This window comes from Schistocerca cancellata, chromosome 6 (genome assembly GCF_023864275.1).
Source record: "Schistocerca cancellata isolate TAMUIC-IGC-003103 chromosome 6, iqSchCanc2.1, whole genome shotgun sequence".
Lineage (NCBI taxonomy): Eukaryota > Metazoa > Arthropoda > Insecta > Orthoptera > Acrididae > Schistocerca > Schistocerca cancellata.
This window is the reverse complement of record NC_064631.1, coordinates 431,923,654-431,943,863: the sequence shown is the minus strand read 5'-3', so window position 1 is coordinate 431,943,863 and position 20,210 is coordinate 431,923,654. Positions and strand designations below refer to the sequence as shown.

General features: G+C 43.3%; 1 non-coding gene across 1 annotated transcript; it reads right to left on the bottom strand.

Moving 5' to 3' along the window:
- Nucleotides 1-17,898: 17,898 nt before the first annotated feature.
- LOC126090319 (U4 spliceosomal RNA) lies at nt 17,899-18,035 on the bottom strand. The gene has a single exon (XR_007521164.1). It is a non-coding gene; the product is annotated as a U4 spliceosomal RNA (small nuclear RNA).
- Nucleotides 18,036-20,210: the final 2,175 nt, after the last annotated feature.

Here is a 20,210-nt window from a genome sequence, read left to right as displayed (position 1 = left end):
TAATCATTAAGTCACTGTAAAAATTGCCACAACTACACTTAAATTTACAGTTCCTAGCCATGCCCATTAATTCTGTATACCTCTGTCTGTTCTGGCATTTTCTGCAAGTGATATCTGGCTGCAGCTACTTGAACTTGCTGGTCATAGGACTGAGTTAATGCAGTGATTACTTCATCATAACTGAGTTCGTCAGGAGACTCAGTTGGGAATAGTTTTCATATTAACCTGAACACTGGGGCCCTGCAGTCGAAAGCAAGTATTGTAGCTTCATAGTACCTCGAACTTGACCAACTGCACATTCAGCTTGGAACTGTGTCAGGTATTCAAGCCATTCCTCTTCTATGTTGTTAAATTGCTGGCATGGTGGTATGCTGGTCAGCGGCACTTCTTGGTCGTGTTGGTCGGGTGGTGGTTGCTGTGTGGCCGATGTGGCTTGTGCAGTCAAAAGATGTTGTATCGCCATCAGCAAGGCAGTAGTTTGTTGGTTCTGAAACTGAAATGCTTGTGTTAGATCTATTACATTGGCTGTCTATGGCTGAGATGTGGGGGCAAGGGGTGAGGGGAGTGGGGTAGCCATTTTTTACACAAATACATTATAGCAAAAAGCAAGCAAAGCCTCTGAAAAGAGAAATTTGATTAGTTCCGTGACACCCCTCTTGGAATAAATGCAAGAACCCAACAACAAATTAGCAATGAGCACTGCTGCAAGCTAAAACATAAGAGAAGCAAGCAAAATGTTCTTCTGAATTATACTCATCACCATGTTTTATGTTGTCTCATTGTCACTGTGGAGCTGTACCATAGAAAGCAAGAGGATGTTGTTGGTGGCCAGTATACTCTTTCTATAACACAAGTGCAGCAGTAGTGCAGCAGCAGTGCAGTAGCGAGTCACATATTTAGTTTTCATATTTGTTTTGTAGTTTGATTCTTAATTTCTTTCCGAGTGTTTGTGCACTTGCATATTCAATTACATAAAATCCTTGCGTATTCTCGTATTTGAGAGGAATAATATTGCTTATTGATAGCTGTAGAGTATACGTTCGCGGAGTCATTAGTCAGTTGTTTGTTTTGGACAACCAGCGCACTTTTGACACAGCCCAGTGAGCCTTGAGCACCCGCTGGTGAAGTATCAGTGCAGCAGTAGTGCAGTAGCAAGTCGCATATTTAGCTTTCATATTGTTTTGTAGTTTGATTCTTAATTTCTTTCTGAGTGTTTTTGCGCTTGCATATTTAATTACATAAAATCCTTGCGTATTCTCGTGTTTGAGAGGAGTAATATTGTAGTTTGATTCTTAATTTCTTTCTGAGTGTTTTTGTGCTTGCATATTTAATTACATAAAATCCTTGCATATTCTCGTGTTTGAGAGGAGTAATATTGCTTATTGATAGCCGTAGAGTGTAAATTCGTGGAGTCGTTAGATATTAGCAGTAGGATGGATAGAGTGTGTGCGTGCTGTGTGCAGGTGCAGGAGGAACTGGCCGCAGTTTCTCGAGCAGCTGAGCATGCTGTTGGCCATGGTCAGCCGCCTTCAGGCTGCTGCCTCGAGGTGCAGCGATGGCGGAGGGTCTGGCGTGTTGCTTGAGACACCCCAGGTGTCGCTTGCTGAGTCCCCTAACTCAGCTGCCAAGGCACCTTCTAGTGTACCCGGCACGTTGGGGCCACCCTCACCTCAGGGTGAGTGGCGGACTGCAATGCGTTCGCGTCGCTCAAGGCGGAGGGTCAATGTGGAGGCTGTCCGGCTGGCCTCGCCCATTCGTCCTGTCAGTGGGCAGGTGGCCGCTCCTTCAGCAGGGCCCGAGCAGGCCCATGGGGGCAAAGGCTTGCTGGTTATTGGGAGCTCCAACATTAGGCGGGTGATGGAGCTCCTTAGGGAAATAGCATACAGGGCTGGAAACAATTCCAATGTGCACTCGGTTTGTCTGCTGGAGGACCTCATCCAAGATGTGGAGGCGGCCTTCCCTGCGGCTATTGAGCGTACGGGGTGCAGTCGTCTGCAAGTAGTTGCTCATGTTGGCACCAGTGATGCCTGTTGCTTGGGTTCTGAGGCAATCCTCAGTTCGTACAGGTGGCTGGCGGATTTGGTGAAGACCACTCGCCTCGCACGCGGGGTGCAAGCGGAGCGCTCTATTTGCAGCACCGTTCCCAGAGTGGATCGGGTTCCTTTGGTTTGGAGCTGAGTGGAGGGTCTCAACCAGAGGCTTCGTCGACTCTGTGACAGTCTTGGCTGCATATTTCTAGACCAGCGCTATTGGGTGGGGAATTGTAGGACGCCCCTAGATAGGTCAGGGGTGCACTACACAAAGGAAGTAGCTACTCGGGTAGCAGAGTACTTGTGGCATGCACAGGGTGTTTTTTTTTAGGCTAGGCAGTAGTGCGAGGTGTCCTGATGAACACTCACCAGTTGACGTGCAGGCAGGGAAATCAGGATGTGCTTCAGCTATCAAGATATTAGCAGTACATTTTCAGAGTGTTCGGAATAAAGTTCGTGAATTTACTGCCCTCCACGAAGCGTGTGGCACGCAAATTATTCTTGGGACTGAGACCTGGCTGAACCCTGAGATAGGAAGTTCTGAAATATGTAGTGAGGATTGGAATGTGTATCGGAAAGATAGATTAGACACCATAGGAGGTGGTATCTTCATTGCAGTTGACAAAAATATTGTCTCTACTGAGGCGAAGTAGAGTGCGATTGTGAAGTTATCTGAACACATTTAACAGGGCTAGGGGAAATAAAGTTAATTGTTGGATGTTATTACCGGCCACCAGGTTCCACCATGACAGTTCTAGAATCATTCAAGGGGAGTCTACATTATGTATCGCAGAAGTACCCGGATCATGCTATGTTAGTCAGCGGCGACTTCAACCCACCTAGTATAGACTGGGATGTCTACGGATTCATTACAGGTGGTACAGACAAGCCGTTGTGTGAATTGATTTTGAACACATTATCCGAAAACTGTCTTGAGCAGCTAAATCGACAGCCAAAGCGTAATGGAAATACACTCCTGGAAATTGAAATAAGAACACCGTGAATTCATTGTCCCAGGAAGGGGAAACTTTATTGACACATTCCTGGGGTCAGATACATCACATGATCACACTGACAGAACCACAGGCACATAGACACAGGCAACAGAGCATGCACAATGTCGGCACTAGTACAGTGTATATCCACCTTTTGCAGCAATGCAGGCTACTATTCTCCCATGGAGACGATCGTAGAGATGCTAGATGTAGTCCTGTGGAACGGCTTGCCATGCCATTTCCACCTGGCGCCTCAGTTGGACCAGCGTTCGTGCTGGACGTGCAGACCGCGTGAGACGACGCTTCATCCAGTCCCAAACATGCTCAATGGGGGACAGATCCGGAGATCTTGCTGGCCAGGGTAGTTGACTTACACCTTCTAGAGCACGTTGGGTGGCACGGGATACATGCGGACGTGCATTGTCCTGTTGGAACAGCAAGTTCCCTTGCCGGTCTAGGAATGGTAGAACGATGGGTTCGATGACGGTTTGGATGTACCGTGCACTATTCAGTGTCCCCTCGACGATCACCAGTGGTGTACGGCCAGTGTAGGAGATCGCTCCCCACACCATGATGCCGGGTGTTGGCCCTGTGTGCCTCGGTCGTATGCAGTCCTGATTGTGGCGCTCACCTGCACGGCACCAAACACGCATACGACCATCATTGGCACCAAGGCAGAAGCGACTCTCATCGCTGAGGACGACACGTCTCCATTCGTCCCGCCATTCACGCCTGTCGCGACACCACTGGAGGTGGGCTGCACGATGTTGGGGCGTGAGCGGAAGACGGCCTAACAGTGTGCGGGACCGTAGCCCAGCTTCATGGAGACGGTTGCGAATGGTCCTCGCCGATACCCCAGGAGCAACAGTGGCCCTAATTTGCTGGGAAGTGGCGGTGCGGTCCCCTATGGCACTGCGTAGGATCCTACGGTCTTGGCGTGCATCTGTGCGTCGCTGCGGTCCGGTCCCAGGTCGACGGGCATGTGCACCTTCCGCCGACCACTGGCGACAACATCGATGTACTGTGGAGACCTCACACCCCACGTGTTGAGCAATTCGGCAGTACGTCCACCCGGCCTCCCGCATGCCCACTATACGCCCTCGCTCAAAGTCCGTCAACTGCACATACGGTTCACGTCCACGCTGTCGCGGCATGCTACCAGTGTTAAAGACTGCGATGGAGCTCCGTATGTCACGGCAAACTGGCTGACACTGACGGCGGCGGTGCACAAATGCTGCGCAGCTAGCGCCATTCGACGGCCAACACCGTGGTTCCTGGTGTGTCCGCTGTGCCGTGCGTGTGATCATTGCTTGTACAGCCCTCTCGCAGTGTCCGGAGCAAGTATGGTGGGTCTGACACACCGGTGTCAATGTGTTCTTTTTTCCATTTCCAGGAGTGTATTTTAGATCTGGCAGCCATGAACACACCAGATCTCATCGACGGTGTCAGTGTTGAGACAGGAATTAGTGGTCATGATGTTGTCATTACGACTATGGTTACAAAAGTTAAAAAGTCGGTCAAGAAGGTTAGGAGAGTATACTTACTAGAAAGAGCAGATAAGCAGTTGTTAGCATCCCACTTAGTAAATGAATCGACTTCATTTACTTCTGGTACAGTGGATGTGGAAGAATTATGGGCAAATTTTAAACACATTGTAAATCACGCATTGGACAAGTATGTACCGAAAAAGTGGGTTACGGATGGAAAAGACCCACCGTGGTTTAACAGCGCAATTTGGAGAATACTCAGGAAGCAAAGACAGTTGCACTCGCAGTACAAGAAAGATTGGGAGAATGAGGACAGGCAAAAGTTAGTAGAGATTCATGCTGCTGTAAAAAGAGCGATGTGCGAAGCATTCAACCACTACCACCGTCATACCTTAGCAAAAGATCTTGCTGAAAACCCAAGGAAATTCTGGTCTTACGTAAAATCGAAGGCTTCCATCCAGTCACTCACTGATCAGTCTGGCCTTGTAACGGAAGACAGCAAAACGAAAGCTGAAATTTTAAATTTAGCATTTGAGAAATCTTCCACGCAGGAGGGTCATACAAACATACTGCCATTTGAGTCTCGTGCAGATTCCCGTATGGAGGACAGTGATAGACATCCCTGGGGTTGTGAAGTAGCTGAATGGGTTGAAAATAAATAAATCGCCAGGTCCTGATGGGATTCCAATTCGGTTTTACAGAGAGTACTCTACTGCATTGGCTCCTTACTTAGCTTGCATTTATCGCGAATCTCTTGCCCAACGTAAAGTCCCGAGTGACTGGAAAAAAGCGCAGGTGATGCCTGTATATAAGAAGGGTAGAAGGACGGATCCTCAAAATTACAGACCAATACCCTTAACATCGGTTTGTCGCAGGATTCTCGAATATATTCTCAGTTCAAATATAATGAATTTCCTTGAGACAGAGAAGTTGCTGTCCATGCATCAGCATGGCTTTAGAAAGCATCGCTCCTGTGAAACGCAACTCGCACTTTTTTCACATGATATCTTGCAAACCTTGGATGAAGGGTATCAGATGGATGCCATATTCCTTGACTTCCGGAAAGCCTTTGGCTCAGTGCGCCACTGCAGACTCCTAACTAAGGTACGAGCATATGGGATTGGTTCCCAAATATGTGAGTGGCTCAAAGACCTCTTAAGTAATAGAACCCAGTACGTTGTCCTCGATGGTGAGTGTTCATCGGAGGTGAGGGTATCATCTGGAGTGCCCCACGGAAGTGAGGTAGGTCCGCTGTTGTTTTCTATCTAAATAAATGATCTTTTGGATGGGGTGGATAGCAATGTGAGGCTGTTTGCTGATGATGCTGTGGTTAATGTGAAGGTGTCGTCATTGAGTCACTGTAGGAGGATACAAGATGACTTGGACAGGCTTTGTGATCGGTGTAAAGACTGGCAATGGTAGAATTTTGGGAAGATGTGGTTCATCTGTAAGGGAGACTGCTTATAAAACACTAATATGACCTAATCTTGAGTACTGCTCGAGCGTTTGGGATCCCTATCGGGTCGGATTGAGGGAGGACATTGAAGCAATTCAGAGGCAGGCTGTTAGATTTGTTACTGGTAGGTTTGATAATCATGTGAGTGTTACGGAAATGCTTCAGGAACTCGGGTGGGAGTCTCTAGAGGAAAGGAGGCGGTCTTTTCGTGAATCGCTACTGAGGAAATTTAGAGAACCAGCAATTGAGGCTGACTGCAGTACAATTTTACAGCTGCCAACTTACATTTTGCGGAAAGACCACAAAGATAAGAGAGATTAGGGCTCGTACAGAGGCACATAGGCAGTCATTTTTCCCTCATTCTGTTTGGGAGTGGAACAGGGAGAGAAGATGCTAGTTGTGGTATGAGGTACCCTCCGCCACACACCATATGGTGGATTGCGGAGTATGTGTGTAGATGTAGATGTAGAACTGCATGCCTATATTAACTGGGTTCTTTATTCATAAAAATAGAAAGTTACTGAACTCAAGATAGTTGTGGTGCAAGCTCTCCGTAATAGTCCACGTTAGCTTCACTGCTGGTGAAGTATAAAGTCTACTATGCAGACTATTCTGTTAGATGAATACACTAAGCAGATTCAGAAGGATGTAGGTTGCAGTAGATACTGGGAGATGAAGAAGCTTGCACAGGATAGAGTAGCATGGAGAGCTGCATCAAACCAGTCTCAGGACTGAAGACCACAACAACAACATGTGCTACCTGATTCTCAGCTAGAAGCTGTGACTGCAACTCCGACTTGGTGACTCACTGGATGACAGACCCAAGCTCACTGGTTTTGACAGACTGGCCTTCCAGTATGCAGTGGCAATCTAAATACTGGTGGTTCAGAGGCCATTGGCAGTGTGTTTCCTGTGAGTCTGTTGTTGGCCTCTATCGATCTTCTCACAACCTCTTTGCCACCTGGTGTGCTGGCGCCAGCTTATGTCAGCACACATTGCACCCAAATTACATAGAATCAGTGAAAACATCGGGGAATCAGAAAAAGTACCAGAGGAGTGGAGGTCAACCCTAACATACCCTCTCCACAAGGAAGGAGACAAAAGAGATCCAAATAAATACAGAGGAATTTCACTATTACCTGTGACATGCAAAATACTGTCAAAAGCCCTGTTAAGTTGGCTAAGGCCTCAGATAGATTTACAGACAGGAGAACACCAAGCAGGCTCTGAAAGGGGTCATGCAGTGAACAGATCTGGCACCTGAGAACAATGTTAACAAGAAGAAAGTTCAGGAACATCACAACATTTGTTGACTTCAAGAAGGCCTACAACTCCACAAATAGAAGAAGGAAAAAAAAAAAAAAAAAAAAAAAACTCTTCAACACACTGGAAGAAAGGAAGGTGGACAACAAGAACAGAAGATTAATCCAGGAAACAATTTACAAATACAACATCCAACGAAGTGAAGCCAACAGGAGGGATCTTGGAACCATTTGAAATCAAGACTGGAATGGGAAAGGGAACTGGCCTGTCACTCATTCTACTTAACTCAGTTTTGGAGAAAATATTCAAGACATGGGACAAAGGAGTCAGTGGGGTAAAGATGGAGGGATACAAGGATAGAACTGTCATCATAAAATGTCTGCTGATGATATTGTATGGAAAGATAACGCAAGTAGAAAGTTTCAAATATCTGGAAGAGATTATACAGAAAACAGGACTGAAGTCAACATCCAGTGAAGAAAGGATCACAAAAATACAAGCATACTGAATTACGTGAAACTGTTACAATAAATTAAGATACAATAATACAGTAATCTTACAGAGGCGATGTATGCCTCATAAACAACACTTATGAAGGGAAGAATAAAAATCAAGGAAACAGAAAAGAGAGGAAAATTCTATGGGCTGGTTAGGAGAGAGGGGATCTGGATTGAAAGACTGACAACAGAACGGTACAGACAGACAAAGACAATTACAAACAACACTAGGAAAATGGGGGCAAAGTTCTACAGACACATATGTAGGAGAATGAAAATGGACTGACTGAGAAAATTTTTAAAATAGTGACAGTGCAAACCAAGGGGGCAAAGGAAACCACAGAAGATATGACAGACAGGTAAAAATACACAGAAAAATCCAGAAAACAGTAGAAATTTCAGCAAATACCCAAATAAGACAAAACAGGAAAAAAGTGGACAGCAGTGAGGAAGCAGTGAATATATTTTATGAGAGGCTTTGGAAGAAAAAAGAAAGAGACAAAAAATGCCATGAAAACTAATTGAGCATTAGGACTCTCCTTAAGGGAGAATTAATGATGATGATGATGATAATAATAATAATAATAATGCAGTAGTATAAAAGTACAGAAAAATAGTAACAGAGACAAAAGTAAGAGCAATTAACACCAACATAATGAACTCAAAAAAAAAAAAAAAAAAAAAGATAAAGGCAGCTTGTAATGTAATTTATGCTAAAAGAAAAGAAAATGATGTATCAAACAAAGAAACAAATGGTAGGGAAATAGCACACATACTCAATTATTATTATACAAAAGTGGTAGAGAACTTAAAATGTAATTAAATGGTGCAAAAAGAGGAGAGTAGCTACTAAGGTATCAAAAAAATTATACAGAACCACATTCTTGGAACCAGTCAAAGAAGAACTAAGAAAAACTGTGAATAAACTAAACATCAAGATATCACATGGTGACAATAAAAATATTGAATCACATTATAAATAAGTGAATAAACAATTGACACCATTGCTGGACATAGCAAACTGCTCTTTAAGAGATGATATTTTTTTCAGATAAACTGAAGATAAATGCTGTTGTACCAGTGCAAGAGAAAGGGGATGAAAAGGACACCAACAACTACAGACCAGTCTCACTAATATCAGGTTTCTCAACAATCCTGGAAATTCTTCTCTATAATAGACTGCTTGATTACCTAGACTAACACAACATTCTTGTACCTTCATGGCATGGTTTTAGAAAGGGTAAATCTACAGAAATACAAATGCCAGTCAAACTGACTGCATTATACAGTCATTAGATGAAAAAAGTTTTATCTGCTATGTTTCTGGATGTCTCCACAGCTTTCAACACCATTGCCCATGAAATACTGATACAAAATTGGATATCTATGGCATTTGTGGGCAAGCAGGGGAGTGGATGCAATCATGCCTATGAAACAGGAAACAGTATGTATCAGCAGAAAACACATACCACCAGGAACCAAAGTCATCAATCACAGAGTCCTGCATGGTTTGGTAATGGTGTCATTGCTGTTTAATCTGTTTATAAATGATATACCTCCCATGAACCATGGACCTTGCCGTTGGTGGGGAGGCTTGCGTGCCTCAGCGACACAGATGGCCTTACCGTAGGTGCAACCACAACGGAGGGGTATCTGTTGAGAGGCCAGACAAACATGTGGTTCCTGAAGAGGGGCAGCAGCCTTTTCAGTAGTTGCAGGGGCAACAGTCTGGATGATTGATTGATCTGGCCTTGTAACATTAACCAAAACGGCCTTGCTGTGCTGGTACTGCGAATGGCTGAAAGCAAGGGGAAACTACAGCCGTAATTTTTCCTGAGGACATGCAGCTCTACTGTATGATTAAATGATAATGGCGTCCTCTTGGGTAAAATATTCTGGAGGTAAAATAGTCCCCCATTCAGATCTCCGGGCGGGGACTACTCAGGAGGACGTCATTATCAGGAGAAAGAAAACTGGCGTTCTACGGATCGGAGCGTGGAATGTCAGATCCCTTAATCGGGCAGGTAGGTTAGAGAATTTAAAAAGGGAAATGGATAGATTAAAGTTAGATATAGTGGGAATTAGTGAAGTTCGGTGGGAGGAGGAACAAGACTTTTGGTCGGGTGATTACAGGGTTATAAATACAAAATCAAATAGGGGTAATGCAGGAGTAGGTTTAATAATGAATAAAAAAATAGGAGTGCGGGTTAGCTACTACAAACAGCATAGTGAACGCATTATTGTGGCCAAGATAGACACAAAGCCCATGCCTACTACAGTAGTACAAGTTTATATGCCAACTACCTCTGCAGATGATGAAGAAATAGATGACATGTATGACGAGATAAAAGAAATTATTCAGGTAGTGAAGGGAGACGAAAATTTAATAGTCATGGGTGACTGGAATTCGTCAGTAGGAAAAGGGAGAGAAGGAAACATATGGGGTGAATATGGATTGGAGGGAAGGAATGAAAGAGGAAGCCGCCTTGTAGAATTTTGCACAGAGCATAACTTAATCATAGCCAACACTTGGTTCACGAATCATAAAAGAAGGTTGTATACCTGGAAGAATCCTGGAGATACTAAAAGGTATCAGATAGATTATATAATGGTAAGACAGAGATTTAGGAACCAGGTTTTAAATTGTAAGACATTTCCTGGGGCAGATGTGGATTCTGACCACAATCTATTGGTTATGAACTGCAGATTGAAACTGAAGAAACTGCAAAAAGGTGGGAATTTAAGGAGATGGGACCTGGATAAACTGAAAGAACCAGAGTTGTAGAGTTTCAGGGAGAGCATAAGGGAACAATTGACAGGAATGGGGAAAAGAAATACAGTAGAAGAAGAATGGGTAGCTCTGAGGGATGAAGTAGTGAAGGCAGCAGAGGATCAAGTAGGTAAAAAGACGGGGGCTAATAGAAATCCTTGGGTAACAGAAGAAATATTGAATTTAATTGATGAAAGGAGAAAATATAAAAATGCAGTAAATGAAGCAGGCAAAAAGGAATACAAACGTCTCAAAAATGATATCGACAAGAAGTGCAAAATGGCTAAGCAGGGATGGCTAGAGGACAAATGTAAGGATGTAGAGGCTTGTCTCACTAGGGGTAAGATAGATACTGCCTACAGGAAAATTAAAGAGATCTTTGGAGAGAAGAGAACCACTTGTATGAATATCAAGAGCTCAGATGGCAACCCAGTTCTAAGCAAAGAAGGGAAGGCAGAAAGGTGGAAGGAGTATATAGAGGGTTTATACAAGGGCGATGTACTTGAGGACAATATTATGGAAATGGAAGAGGATGTAGATGAAGACGAAATGGGAGATAAGATACTGCGTGAAGAGTTTGACAGAGCACTGAAAGACCTGAGTCGAAACAAGGCCCCGGGAGTAGACAACATTCCATTTGAATTACTGATGGCCTCGGGCGAGCCAGTCATGACAAAACTCTACCATCTGGTGAGCACGATGTATGAGACAGGCGAAATACCCTCAGACTTCAAGAAGAATATAATAATTCCAATCCCAAAGAAAGCAGGTGTTGACAGATGTGAAAATTACCGAACTATCAGTTTAATAAATCACAGCTGCAAAATACTAACGCGAATTCTTTACAGACAAATGGAAAAACTGGTAGAAGCCGACCTCGGGGAAGATCAGTTTGGATTCCGTAGAAATGTTGGAACACGTGAGGCAATACTGACCTTACGACTTACCTTAGAAGAAAGATTAAGAAAAGGCAAACCTACGTTTCTAGCATTTGTAGACTTAGAGAAAGCTTTTGACAATGTTAACTGGAATACTCTCTGTCTAATTCTAAAGGTGGCAGGGGTAAAATACAGGGAGCGAAAGGCTATTTACAGTTTGTACAGAAACCAGATGGCAGTTATAAGAGTTGAGGGTCATGAAAGGGAAGCAGTGGTTGGGAAAGGAGTAAGACAGGGTTGTAGCCTCTCCCCGATGTTATTCAATCTGTATATTGAGCAAGCAGTAAAGGAAACAAAAGAAAAATTCGGAGAAGTATTAAAATTCACGGAGAAGAAGTAAAAACTTTGAGGTTCGCCGATGACATTGTAATTCTGTCAGAGACAGCAAAGGACTTGGAAGAGCAGTTGAACGGAATGGACAGTGTCTTGAAAGGAGGATATAAGATGAACATCAACAAAAGCAAAACGAGGATAATGGAATGTAGTCAAATTAAGTCGGGTGATGCTGAGGGAATTAAATTAGGAAATGAGACACTTAAAGTAGTAAAGGAGTTTTGCTATTTAGGGAGTAAAATAACCGATGATGGTCGAAGTAGAAAGGATATAAAATGTAGACTGGCAATGGCAAGGAAAGCGTTTCTCAAGAAGAGGAATTTGTTAACATCGAGTATAGATTTAAGTGTCAGGAAGCCGTTTCTGAAAGTATTTGTATGGAGTGTAGCCATGTATGGAAGTGAAACATGGACGATAACTAGTTTGGACAAGAAGAGAATAGAAGCTTTCGAAATGTGGTGCTACAGAAGAATGCTGAAGATAAGGTGGGTAGATCACATAACTAATGAGGAGGTATTGAATAGGATTGGGGAGAAGAGAAGTTTGTGGCACAACTTGACTAGAAGAAGGGATCGGTTGGTAGGACATGTTTTGAGGCATCAAGGGATCACAAATTTAGCATTGGTGGGCAGTGTGGAGGGTAAAAATCGTAGAGGGAGACCAAGAGATGAATACACTAAGCAGATTCAGAAGGATGTAGGTTGCAGTAGATACTGGGAGATGAAGAAGCTTGCACAGGATAGAGTAGCATGGAGAGCTGCATCAAACCAGTCTCAGGACTGAAGACCACAACAACAACAAGTGATATAAATGCTGAAGAGAGAGAAAAGAAAACACTGTATGCAGATGACTTAACAATACCAAACAGTAACGAAAATGTGGAACTGCTTGAGAGAAAAACATATTTTTCTACCAACATCACAGCCCAGTCGCTCATGGAAAATGAACTGATTATAAACCTTAAAAAGACTGTGTGTTCAGAAACATTGAGAAATCTGTTCACAAGGATTTAGAGGTTGATGACACAAAGGTTTCAAGTAGAAGGCTCGACTAGGTCCTTAGGTATTACTATTTGTAATGAGCTGAAATGGAAACAGTATAGTAATTCAATTTGTAAGAAACACAGCTTCATCACATTCACAGTAAATAAGCTACTGCAATAAGCGGACAAATAGCTCCTGTGCACAGTATAGCACAGACTCTTAACCATACCTAATGTGTGGGGTGATTGTGTAGGGAAACTCAAGCACTCAGGAAACAAAAAGAGTTTCCACATTAAAAAAAGATAAACAATTAGGATCATTATAAGAAGAATAATTTCTGAACCATGCAGAAACTACTTCAGAAATCTATACATGTTTATTTTTACATTTTTGTACATATATTTAACAGTATTAGACATAAAAAAGGAAGATTCAGAATAGTTTACAAATGCTAGTGTATGCAACACATGAAGGAAGAACAAGATATGAAGCATACTGTTCTGATTGATGATCCTTAAAAAAAAAAGACCTTGGTACTTGATATCAAGTGACTAAGACATCTGCCTAAAATCCTGCAAGGCAGTATGCATGACAACTCTCCAAAAGAAATTCAAGGGTTACATCGTGAAAAAAGAATTTTACAGTTTTAAAGAGTACCCATTAAATTAAATTAGTATGTATTATTCCTTGCAATCAATGATATTAGAGAATGTAATCAAAGTGATTGCTCCTTAGGAAATAAGTGATAGCCAAACACCCACCACAGTAAGACCATGGAATGGTGGCATTCAAAAATAATCACCACACACATTAAGAAATTTTTCCCACTGGGAGATGAGATGATCAATATCTGTTTCACAGAATGCAAATGGCTCTGAGCACTATGGGACTTAACATCTATGGTCATCAGTCCCCTAGAACTTAGAACTACTTAAACCTAACTAACCTAAGGACAGCACACAACACCCAGCCATCACGAGGCAGAGAAAATCCCTGACCCCGCCGGGAATCGAACCCGGGAACCCGGGTGTGGGAAGCGAGAACGCTATCGCACGACCACGAGATGTGGGCTCATAGAATGCAGTTGGCCACTGATGGGCCCACTACCGCACCCACTCTTGCACTTCCTCATCTGACCGAAACTGATGTCTATGCACCTCTTTCTTCAGGACACAGAAGATGTGAAAATAACATGGCGAAACATCTGAGCTGTATATAGGACGCTGAAGTGTTTCGTATCCAATTTGTTGAAGTGTGAACTTCATCTGATTGGCAGTGTGGGGGCAAGGATTATTGTATAACAGTATGATTCTGTCCAGTAGCATTCTTGGCCAGTTGACTTTATGGCACATTGCAGTTTCTGCAAAGTGTCTTCACAGTGCGGCACGCTGATTGTGGTTACATGCTATAGAAACTTGACGAGCAGAGGGCTCTTGCAGTTGGAGAAGAAGGTCATTATGACATTGTGTGGTGCCACCATTTCAAGTCTGAGGGCAAATGGCAAAGCCAACGGTGGAAACGTCTGACAACCTCCCCCACCAAAGAAATCCAAAGCTATACCAGTGGTGGCTGTTCTTTCAGACATGTCTGAAAGAATGGACACCATTTTGATCCAGCAGCAATTATTAATTAAGACACAAAGGGCATACAAGAACTGGCTGCAAGAGGGCACTGATTTAAATCAATGAGGAAGGTTGAAAATTTGTACTGGACTGGATTTCGAATCCTGGTTTCTTGCTGATATTGACAGTGGATTTAAAAAAAATCAGTTTAGTTCAATATACTTATCTGGACACTTTTTAAGTGGAGCACCTGTTATTTGGATTTATTCTGGAAATGGCATAGTCCTTCAACGAATGACAACAGGTATTTGACAATTTGTGGCCCAAGACCCAACTACTAAGTTTTCCCTAATTAACAAACCAACCTCCTCTTCCCAGTCCTGTTCAGGTATAGATCCACCTGAGTTGTGAATATCCTCTATTAATAGTCACAACTGATCCCCATGCAACATGGCCAAAGTTAGTTACATCAGTGCCATCCTCAGCCCTGCATTAATATGCTTTACAACACTGTTATGGCATGGTTTCTTCTTCTTCTTAACATTATTCACACTTCTGAGCTTCCTGACCACTGCTGGAATCTGTTGCGTATTTGCTACACCTATTTCTATCTGATGCACCTATTCTCTAAACTCTGGCAGTTGCTGGACATGCTTTGTGTGTGCACCATTGCACCATGAAATTCTCATGTTTTTTCTCCATCTGTGGCCATTCTTGCCACCTGTCAGTTCCAAACCACCTTCCTCGCCATATCTTTCCTAATCTTTAGCAGTTCTTTCCTTAATTCCTCCAAATGCACCTGAAAGGCACAGATTTCCTGCTCTTGTTCCCTAAATTATTGCTACTGCATATCATGCAGTTCCAGGAGAGGGCCTGTTGGCATTCACAATGACATCCTTCTGCTCAATCCCCTTTGAAACCATACCCCATAAACTATATCAGACACTGACTTACTGTAACGGCCAGAAGTGCTCTACAGTATATTCATGTGTGAAGGGCCATTACAACAGAAAACACCATCTCACCAAAAATTACCAACTTCTGAATTAATTGCAATTATGGCTATCTAAAATTAACAATTCAAGTTATAGTCAAAACTAATTGATCACTGCTAGCCTTAAATACTTGTTAATGTCTAATTAACATTATTAAAGCAATCAATGACTCAGAAAGACGTTCAATATGTAGCAACAAAATTTTTTAGTTGTTTGCCCAATACCATGTAATGCATGTTAGGTAGCAAAGCAAGTTTTAAATCTAACCTAAAATCGTTTCTCCTTGGCAGCTACTTCTATTCCATGAACGAATTTCTATTTAAGAACTGATGGCCTTGTAAAAAACAAAAACCTTTTAAGTGTAGTGGCATGAGTAAGACTAAAAAGTAATGGCTTCATTAGTGTTAAAATTAATCATGTAACATTCATATCAGTAAACTGACTCATTCCAGATCACTTCAATAGAATAATCATTCAAATGATATACAGAACATGTAACTAACTAATGCAAACAAAGGCTGTGCAGTCCTAACATTTTGTGCTGTTGAGCTTTGCTATGGGGGCTCTTTCTAGTTGAGGAACTAGTCTGTTATAGTCACATAAACAAAATCAAAACCAAGACAAGAAAGGATAGATTAATACATCATGGTGTTCATAAAAAAAGAAAAAACAATTATCTTGAAACACTCATAAAGAAGAAAAGAAAAAAACTCGACAAATACGAATAGGATGCACTTTGAGGGTTCCATGCAAACTTAATTATGAAAATAGATAGTTAATCTATTAGTTATGATGAGTGAGTTTGTGGGTATCCAAATACATGACATGAATGGGAGTATATTTTGATTGCATTGACTTAGAAGATTGAATTTTTTACACCGCCAAGAGACCGTATTTGATATAAATTTCAACTTGACACATTTTTCTGTTCATGAGAAAATGGGTCTTTACAGAGGGACAGAGAGGTGGACATTAAAGTAATTCCATATGGGTTCCATTTTTATCGGCGGAGCTACAGAAGTCCAAAAATAATTCACTAGTAGTGATCTTGGTAGACACAGGTACATTTTACACAACAACACAGGTACACATTGTTTATGTAAGGACTATGGTCTTAGCTAGAGAAAGAGGGACAGGGACAGTTGTCACTGTCGCTGGGGGCGGCACATTGTGCAAGCGTTGAATCATACTGAAGTGATCATGCAGCCCTGGCAGAACTGCCAAAGCTGTGCCCTCACTCCTTCCACTTTTTCCGCACAATTACCTTTCAGCAATTTTTTTGACATGCAGTGGGCAAAATAAATGTTCATATGCCGAAACCTTAAAACTGCATGTTGTGATCTGGAAATACCTCGTATCAATATAGTGGGTTTCTAGAATGAAATTTTCACCCGACAGCGGGGTGTGCGCTGATATGAAACTTCCTGGCTGATTAAAACTGTGTGCCGGACTGAGACTCGAACTTGGGCACTTTGCCTTTTGCGGGCAAGTGCTCTACCAACTGAGATACCCAAGCACGACTCAGGTCCCGTCCTCACAGCTTTAATTCCGCCAGTACCTCGTCTCCTACCTTCCAAATTTCACAGTAGCTCTCCTGCGAACCTTGCAGAACTAGCACACTGGAAGAAAGGATATTGCGGAGATATGGCTTAGCCACAGCCTGTGGGTTGTTTCTAGAATGAAATTTTCACTCTACAGTGGGGTGTGCGCTGATATAAAATTGCCAGGAAGTCTTGACGAAGATAAGTTGGCGGCGGCTCCATTACACTCTGGGGAACATTCACGTGGACATCCATGGGTCCAGTGGAGCTCGTGCAAGGCACCACTCCTTCAAGAGAATCATGTTTCCTGACGGCAGCGATAGTTTTCAGCAAGATAATGCGCCATGCCACAAGACCAGGAGTGTGATGGAGTGGTTTGAGGAACACAGTGGCGAGTTCGAATTGATGTGCTGGTCTCCCAACTCATCAGATCTGAACCCGTTCTGACACATCTTGGATGTGATTGAACTTGGCGTCACAGCTCACAGCCCACCTCCCCGGAATTTACCGGAATTATATGACTTTTGTATGCAGATGTGGAGCAGATGTGGAGCTCCAGTGTCCTACCAAGGCCTCATCGCTTCGACGCCACGACGCGTCGCCGCTGGTATACATGCAAAAGGTAAAATGTCGTGGCTGATCAGTGTGTATCACTAAATGTATCTGCAAAATAATATCATTGTACTCCACGTAGTTCATCAGATACGACGTCATAAACACTGAGACGCGTTAAAACTGACTTTTGCTTAAAATGGAGCGCAAGTTACCGAGACTATATTCATCTAGCCTTTTTTTTTGCGTCTGCTCTCGGGGAACGTCGTAAGACATCCATTTAAGTTCGTTGTTGATCGATTAACTCAGTTTTTTTTATTACAGAGGGCAGCTAACCCTCTGACCGAACACGCTGAGCTACCGTGCCGGCAGAGAAGGTAACTGAAACTTCCTGGCAGATTAAAACTGTGTGCCAGACCGAGACTCGAACTCGGGACCTTTGCCTTTCGCGGGCAAGTGCTCTATCAACTGAGCTACCCAAGCACTACTTACACCCTCTCAGACACTGCCAAAAATTGCCACAGAGACAGTATTTCATGTCTCTGTGGCGGGGTATTGGTAAAAATTTTCAACTAGCTATAATCGCACCTCAGTTCTACTTCATTGGTTACGATATTGCCACTGCGCAAAGATCGTTTGATAATGATCGCACTTACCCACTTCCAATAAACTTTAAACATAATTTCAAACCTTTTTTAAAATTTCTTATGCTTAACCTCAAATATTAATACATTAACTCCTTTGTAAAGAAATAATAACAAGTCTGAAGGTGTGTTATATGTAAGAGTTCAAGTCTTTAAAAGAATCAGTGGTTTATTGGTCAACAACTAAGTAACTTGTAATGTGGAGCAGCTCTGGCATTAGGTAGATTTCGAGGAAGAGGAGAAGTAAGTGGCTCACGGAGCGAGCGCCACGGTGCCGGGCCGTCACTTAATACGGGTCCCCATTACGGAGCCCCGGCGTCGGAGCGGCCAGCGGCCCCTGTGAATCAGGGCGGCAGCTGATGGTCCTCGCGGGAGCCGCTGCTGTGTGTTTACGAGTCGCCCGGAGTGCGTGCCGGCTCCGCCCGCGGGGAATCCCCTGTCGGGGGACGGTCGCGCTTAATGTCGCTTCCTCACGACACGCCGCCCCCCGGTGACCCAAGCAGTCCATATATCTCCCGTTTGTTTGAATACTGCTCCAGCGAGGATCACGACAGTCGCTACACGTTTTCCACTGCACGTTCTCAAGTCTCTAGCTACAAATTAGTGCTGCCTGGTGTTCGCAGTAACTTGAGAGTTAATTCCACTGAACACCGCCACTTTCTAAACAGTGTCACCAACTTCTGCCTAGGCTGTCTTCTCAAAGTTCGTACACATATTAGTGGACATTAATACGGGGTGTATCCACCACTCGCCCTTATGACGGCTTGAAGTCTGCTGGGCACACGTTCAATGAAGTATGTGAATGTCTGTAGAGGAATGACAGACCGTTCTTTGCAGCGAAGTCGACGTTCTCACTCATCCGAAAGATGTTCCATTGAGTTCAAGTCGAGACTCTGGACAGGCCAGTCTATATCAGAAATGTTATTGTTCACAGACTATGGTCTCAGAGGTGCTGCTACTTTAGGACAGGGTGCACAATCATCCTGATAAAAACAATCATCGTCTCCGAACTGCTCCTTAACTTGAGACCTGAGTTTCTCTTGGCGTATACAACTTTCAAATAACTGCCGGGAATTCAGCCAGGTAACACTTTCAGCGACTGCCGATATTTCGACGGGAGAACACCCCGCCATTTTTAAGGCAAACTGCAACAAACAGGCTAGGTACATGCAAATTTAAAACCTTGGGTCTTGGACTGCTGCAGGAAAGATAACACACACACTGAACAATTAGTGCCACCAAAAATGACCAAAGTCAGAGCTATTGATAGTGAGACTACGAACTCGCAGGTGAGGTAGCATTGACGCTGTTCCTCTGTTTTGTGACAAGGAAGAGAGCCGGGTTCCAAACAGAGTTTAAACAAAAATCTCCATCCCTGTTAACGAGGTTGCTCGCTAATTTAATCTCAACTGCCTCCTTAATAACACTGACCCAGTAACTGGACGTGCATTCCAATATCTCGGTGTTATTAAATAACATGGGGTAACCAGTATCCAAGCAATGTTTGACAATAGCAGATCTACTTGGCTGCTGTAGTCGTGTGTGCCGTTTATGCTCAGTACATGGGTCCTCCACGGTCCTGATAGTTTGACCAATACATGCCATGTCGCAGCTACAAGGAATGTGATATACACCTGCCTTACGCAGACCAAGATGATCCTTAACAAAATTCAAAAGCACTCTAATTTTAGATGGAGGTCGGAAAACACATTTCACATCGTACTTCCGTAATATACGACCGATCTTGTTGGAAGTGTTTGCTACGTAAGGCAAAAAGGCAGTGGACTTAGGTGTCGACTCAGAATTATCATCAAGCACCCGATGTACAGTTGGTCGATAGCGCAACACACGTTCAATCTGTCTATCACTATAATCATTTTGACGAAACGTAACCTCAGGATGGGTCAGCTCAGCCGGCAAAGTCTCAGCGTCGGAAACCACATGTGTCCTGTGTACCAAGATACGAAGTACCCCTTCATGCTGAGCCGGATGGTGACAACTATTAGCCTGTAAGTACAGGTCGGTGTGAGTACGTTTCCTGTAGACTGCATGTCCCAGTGATCTATCATCCTTCTTCCTAACCTCACCTGCGAGTTCGTAGTCTCACTATCGATTGCTCTGACTTTGGTCATCTTTGGTGGCACTAGTTGCTCAGTGTGTGTGT